The sequence below is a fragment of the Triticum urartu genome, chromosome 7A (genome assembly GCF_056163025.1).
Source record: "Triticum urartu cultivar PI428250 chromosome 7A, HENAU_Tu73, whole genome shotgun sequence".
NCBI classification, from domain to species: Eukaryota; Viridiplantae; Streptophyta; class Magnoliopsida; order Poales; family Poaceae; genus Triticum; species Triticum urartu.
In genome coordinates, this window is record NC_141879.1 from 163811656 (window position 1) to 163818235 (window position 6580).

The 6580-nt window shown below is 52.0% G+C and overlaps 1 pseudogene; it reads right to left on the minus strand.

Moving 5' to 3' along the window:
- Positions 1 to 231: 231 nt before the first annotated feature.
- On the minus strand, positions 232 to 1094 carry LOC147958775 (putative E3 ubiquitin-protein ligase SINA-like 6; annotated as a pseudogene).
- Between the last annotated feature and the right edge of the window lie 5486 nt (positions 1095 to 6580).

Sequence of the window (6580 nt, forward strand, 5' to 3'; positions counted from 1 at the left end):
GTTCCGTTTCGAAAAAAAGCATATAAGCTGTTACTTCTTACCCAAAGGATCTTTATATCCAACAGACACAAAATATCCATTCGACTGTTCGAAATTACTTTCACCGTTGATCTGATGTCAAGGTAATTGCTGCATCGCCACCAAAACCCACCATCTCTTAAGCCAAAGTAGACCGAGCTAACCTCTATATTAGCATATTACTAGGATAAACAGAAGGCACTTTAGAATCATTTAGGACGTGAGCTTGTCAATCTGAATGTGGAGGGAGACCAGCTTAGCCCCGGCCAGCAGCTTGGGCGGAACTGTGAAGAAGGTCAGCTCCTGCACGGCGGCGTTGCTAGGATCCCTGCTGCTTGTCACCTCCATTTCCACCCTTGACGGCGTCGGTCCTGCCTTTGGGCTCCCCCGGCGGGCCGTTCGCCTACAGCTTGGCCATGTAGTGCGGTAGTGGGGATGCCCCCGCTCTGATGCAAATGACTGACACGACGATAGGCGTGCCGATGTCGAGCACGCCGCCGACCAAGAAAAATGCGCGGCCGTCCTCCTCCGCGAACATCAAGAGCCATGGCTCCGGCAGTGGCACTTGCAGCTGGAGTGCCTTGCCATACTGGATCCTGTGCATGGGCATGGGATGCACGGTGCTGATGTGGTGGGAGAGCACCGGCGGCGGGCCTTCATAGCCGCAGACGGGCACGGGGCTTTTGCAGGGCGCGAGCGGACACACACTTTGGTGATCGGTGAGCTTGTGGTAAGTGACGTAGAGCCCACAGCCTTCGTGCGGGCACTCCACCCTCACCGAGGAGAGGACGGCGTCCACCGCCGTGTTCCGCACGTCGAATCTACCGCCGCGCTCGCTCTTCTGGCACTGCCGCAGGTTCCCGGGGCGCTCGACGCGACAGTCTGCGCAAGCCAGGTGCCCTCCCTTGCACTGTGCAAATCAATCAAACAAAACATCAATCAAGAAACCTGCACCTTGCTCGATCAGCCGAACGGACGAGGTGTATTCGAACCTCATACACTGGAGGCTTCAAGGGGCGGAGGCACAAGGGGCAATGGACCAAGGCGAGGTCCGTCGAGACCATAGAGAGCTCCATCGTCGGGTCCTGTTCCGTCTGCATGATCTAACCCTCCTTGTGCAAAACCATCTCTCGTTTTATTAGGGCCGGGGCATTACAAAGCTTTACCGTCACATATTCATACTACTTCAAGGTGTATTTAATCAACACATGCAAGTATCAAAAGGAGAGTCACGGCATGCATGCATGCGTTGTAATTAATGCATCGGTAAATGCAAATTATTGAAATATATCGAGTGCAGTGCTTTGATGTGTTGCGTCAACTTGTACAAGACCGAGAAGTTTGATTACTACAACACCCTCTCGCCTTAACCGCAGCTGTCTTTGGCTGCATGACAGGTGGGCCACCGACCTATTGGGCCCACCTGTCATGGACGCAAAGGCAGGAGAAGTAAGTTAATGAAGCCGCGTCCCTCCCTCGCCCATGAGGGAGGTGGCTGGCAGGACTAGGAGAAGCTTTCGTTCGCTACACGCTCTCCCTCCCGTACGCGGTGGACATGCAACAGTTCAATCGGTGTTAGATGGCCAGAAGCATACTGTAGTACTCCTCCACTGCAGTAGTACTCCATCATTAGGCTTGTTTGAATCCACAGGTTAGAGTTAGTTTGGACTCAACTAACCCAAAAATATCCAACCAGGAGGGTTAGTTTGGGTTAGATGCATCTAACTCATCCAAAAGATCTGACCCACCCAAGAGGTGCTTATTTGGGTTAGTTCTTCTCAGGACCACTAAAAACACGTTTTTCTCTTGCTCTTCCCGAGGCAGATCCCTCCTCACTTCCTTGAAGCTTCTTGTCCTCTCCCTCCCTGCCTCTCGCACCGCCCGTGAAGGCGCCTCGCCGTATTCGCGCTCCATCTAACCCTGCTATCCAAACACCTTTTTGGTTAGAGTTAGTTCAGGGTTAGTTCTGGGTTAGAATCTAACTCTAACCTCTAACTGAGTTAGAGTATCCAAACAGGGCCATTGTTCGACTTCCCGAAGAGGCGAAGAGCCAAGCGCGGCCCGGACGCTCGTGTGGCAGTTTCATGTGTAGAGTAGTCTAGGATAGCGTGTACCGTGCCTGTAAGCTTAAGGGCCTTGTCGGTGTCAAAATCGGCGGATCTCAGGTAGGGGGTCCCGAACTATGCGTCTAGGCCGGATGGTAACAGGAGGCAGGGGACACGATGTTTTACCCAGGTTCGGGCCCTCTTGATGGAGGTAAAACCCTACGTCCTGCTTGATTGATATTGATGATATGGGTAGTACAAGAGTAGATCTACCACGAGATCAGAGAGGCTAAACCCTAGAAGCTAGCCTACGGTATGATTGTATGTTATGGTTGTTGTCATACGGACTAAAACTCTTCGGTTTATATAGACACCGGAGAGGGTTAGGGTTACACAAGGTCGGTTACAAAGGAGGAGATATCCATATCCGTATTGCCTAGCTTGCCTTCCACGCCAAGTAGAGTCCCACCCGAACACGAGACGAAGTCTTTAATCTTGTATCTTCATAGTCTAACAGTCCGGCCAATGGAGATAGTCCGGCTGTCCGGAGACCCCCTAATCCAGGACTCCCTCAGTAGCCCCTGAACCAGGCTTCAATGACGATGAGTCCGGCGTGCAGTATTGTCTTCGACATTGCAAGGCGGGTTCCTTCTCTGAATACATCACAGAAGAATTTGAATACGAGGGTAGTGTCCGGCCCTGCAAAATAAGTTCCACATTCCACCGTAGAGAGAATAATATTTTTGCAGATCTAATTTGCTGGCTTGTTTTGGCAGCACGACGTTATGTCATGGCTCGGTGATTATTCGAACCGTTTCTTTTAACCAGCTCCACACATAACGCGAGGCGGTTTCTTGACACGTCTTGTCGAAGCGGAGATCGTGTTCCCCCAATTACGGGATTCTCATTAATGCGGTCGTGGGTAACCCAACCGTGTCTAGGACTCCTAGATTATAGGCAAGTCCTAAACGGCTACGGAGAGGACGCTTGATATTTACCCTCTTTATAAAGGGACAAGGTTTTTGCTTTTTCCCTCTCGTGCTCAATCGAACCCTTCCCCCGCCTCGAGTTCTAACACCCAAAGCCCAGGTTAGGTGCTCTGGATCTTCAATCATGTCCGGATCCAGCCTTCAAGGCCGATGGATGCCCTCCTCCGTGACGGAAGAGGACATCAAGAAGTTGAGGGAGGCCAGATACCTGACCGCCGAGGTTTCGCATCGGCTTCCTGCTCGAGGGCAGGTCGTCCCCACTCCCGAACCTAACAAGAACGTCGTGTTCGTTTCCCACTTCCTCCGAGGCCTAGGCCTCACTCTGGATCCCTTCGTTAGGGGTTTGATGTTCTATTACGGGCTAGATTTCCATGATCTAGCTCCGGACTCCTTTCTCCACATCTTGACATTTATTGTCGTGTGTGAGGCCTTCCTCCGCATTGCCCCTCACTTCGGCTTGTGGCTCAAGACCTTTGAAGTGAAGCCGAAGGTGATCGAGGGGCAACATGCATCGTGCGGTGGTGCATCAATAGGAAAGATGGCAGGAGCTCCATGGTTGAAAGGTTCCTTTCCAGAGGTGTCCGAATTATGGCAGCGGGAGTGGTTTTACGTCACATGTTCCAGAAGTGCCAAGTGGGCGGCTGCCCCCACTTTTCGTTCGGGCCCCCCATCACAACTGATGTCATGGATTAGCAGAGGTCTGAGCTGGGGTCCAGCCAAGGACGTGCCTATACTGCAAAGCCGCATCCGAGATCTCTTCGAGGAAGATTTTAATTTGGTTGCGGTAATACAAGTTATGCTGGTTCTTCAAGTCCAGCCTTGCAAACGCCGGTCCCTTAGCTTGTGGGAGTTCAACCCAGAGGGATCACGTGCCATTCAAAGTTTCCTCGGCCTGACGCACGAGGAGATGTACAAGTCATTCTTCGGACCTCAAGTAGAGTGTCCGGATATTACCGAGGACGTGGGCCTGAGCAGTAACCTCTGGCCGAACACACTGTATTTTATTCATCATGAAGTTTTTCTGAGAGTTTGCTTTTTGACTAGGACTGGCTAACAAAGGTGAAGATGATTCGGTGTTTGGCCCCCCTCCCCGAGGGTTTGGAAAATCTGGTATTGGAAAAGATGCTCGAGGTCGCACCTTGCCCGGAGCCCTCGAAGGAAGATACGGGGGGGGGGGGGGGGATAATACGGGCGGACGCGGGCCCCCATCGCTGCCCGTTCCAACCGAGGGAATGAGCGTCTCCATGAAGGAGGATAACCTGGGGAGGAAAAGGACCGCTTCCGAGGATCCGGAAGCCGAAGCCTCCAAACGGGAGAAGAAGTCTCCCACAGAGGGTCCTGCCTCGGGGGGTGCTTTTGCCGCACAAAGTCCGCGGGGGGATCAGCCCTCCAACGAGTCGTAAGTGATCCAAAATACTTTAATAGTAAAGGTATGCTATCTTTTTTCTGAGAAAATAACCACTGCATATATCTTGCAGTTCGGGCCTTAGCCCCTCTCAGCTGAGCTCGTCTTCGGGGGATCTTCTTCCAGAGATGATGGAGAGCGAAACGCCTCCCCCGGACTCCTCCGCTCAAGAAGCGGGCGACCCCGAAGTGTCGTCACGGAGGGCCTCTCCGGATCCGGTGAGGCCAGAAAATAATCCCATAGACCCCCGAAGTCCCCAGCGTCCGACTCCCGAAGAGAGCAGACAAAAGAGTCCGGCATCGTCTGGTATGCGGTCGGACATTCTGAGGGAGTTGGTGGGGCGAGCGGCCATCTCAGAAGAACACTATACGCTGATGGGTATGGTGATGGAGAGAATTTCGTCCACCGAAAGCGGATTACATGAAGCCTTTATGAGTCTACTGACAGGCTTTGAGGTACGTGAGATAATATGTGATAGTACTGCACATGTTGGGTGTGCCCTGTGTAGATAGTAGCCCCTGAGACTCTGGTGGTCGTCGAGAACGACGGTGAACAGAGGATCATATTCCCAGGTAATAACTAGACTGCCCCTATGTGCAGGTGGTGGAAGCTCCGGTGGCTAGCCGGACTAGTGAGTTTGCCAAATTAAAATGGCAACTGGATGCGGCAGACGCCGACATCGAGCTTGTTAACAAGAGGCTTGACGAGGCACAGGGTAAGTGTTATTATCTGGTGAACGCCACATAGTAAGAGCAGCATGATGCCAGTATCTTTAATATGTTGTGACTGCAGATGGAGCTGGCACCGTGGAAACCTTGCGGGCAGAACTTGCCCGAGCCAAGGAACAAGCGATGATTAGTAATGCGGCTGCTTTGAAGGCGGCCGAAGAGTTGAAAGCCGAGAAGACCGCACATTGCGAGAGCCAAGATAAGATGGCCAAGATGGCGGTAGAATTAAAAGACACTGCCGACCGTTGCTAGGTCCTTGAAAAAGAAAACCGGGCGAAGGCAACGGACCTTGAGAAGGCCACGATGGCGGACAAATACACCCGTTCTGCTATGAGAGCGAAGAAGGAGGAGCTGCGGGAAGCCGGGGATATTGCGGTTGGGAAACCCTTCATGTTACGGAGGAAGTTCGGAGATCCACGGTATGCCCCTCTGGATCGGCTGTGGAGTTCGGCAGATGCGCATATGGATTTGGCGGTGAGTGCTGCCGATGCGGCCAAGTACTTCCAAGGTCAGACAGATCGTGAAGTGGACAAGCTGTTCTGGTCGCAATTCAACGTTCCAGAGCGTTCGCTATCATTGACTGACCAGCTAGCTGAATGGGCCGAACTGAATAGGTTGTCCGGACTTGCCATGAGGTTTGTTGTGGATCAGCTATGGCTAGAAAAGCCAAAGCCGAACAGCTATTTCAGCTTAGTGCAGCAGTTCCTTGGTGCGGTGCCGCACATTAATGCGATGAAGAGGTCGGCGTGCATAGAAGGCTCGCGGATGGCCCTTGCCCGTGTTAAAGCATACTGGGCGGAGATGGATGCTACCACTATTGCGGCGCAGGGTTCGCCCATAGGCTGAGTGGCTGCCGAGCACTATTTCAAGGAGGTTCTCGAGGGTGCTCGTTTGATAGAGGCCCAGTGCTCGAAGAATATTATGTTTGAGTGATGTGTAGTCTCATTGTAAACACAAATGTTTTTATGAAGTTTTATAAGGCTATGTTTATACTTTTGCCTGAAAGTAGTATGATGCCTCCTGTGCAGCCGTTTATGTATACATGTGTGTAACCTGAAAGATTGCAGCCGTCGGCTTCAACCCCCACACATATAATGCGGAGGTGCTTGCAAAAAACACGTGTTCACACTTAACCCAACGTCTTGGTCCTATTAAGGAGGTGTTAGCATAGAGAACGAGGCAACCGGACTATAATGCTTTAACACTTTCACTTAGCCATAGGAGTTTGATAGTGGGGCTACTAGATAGCCCCTGGTGGCTCCGCACTCTCCCGATCGTGGGGTGCATACATGCCTGGCCAGAAAACGGCCCTTCGTTAAGGTAGAGGAATTCTAACATTCCGATAGGTCATCGAGTGGTTGACCAGTCTCACGCTATATCATGACAGTCAGTTTT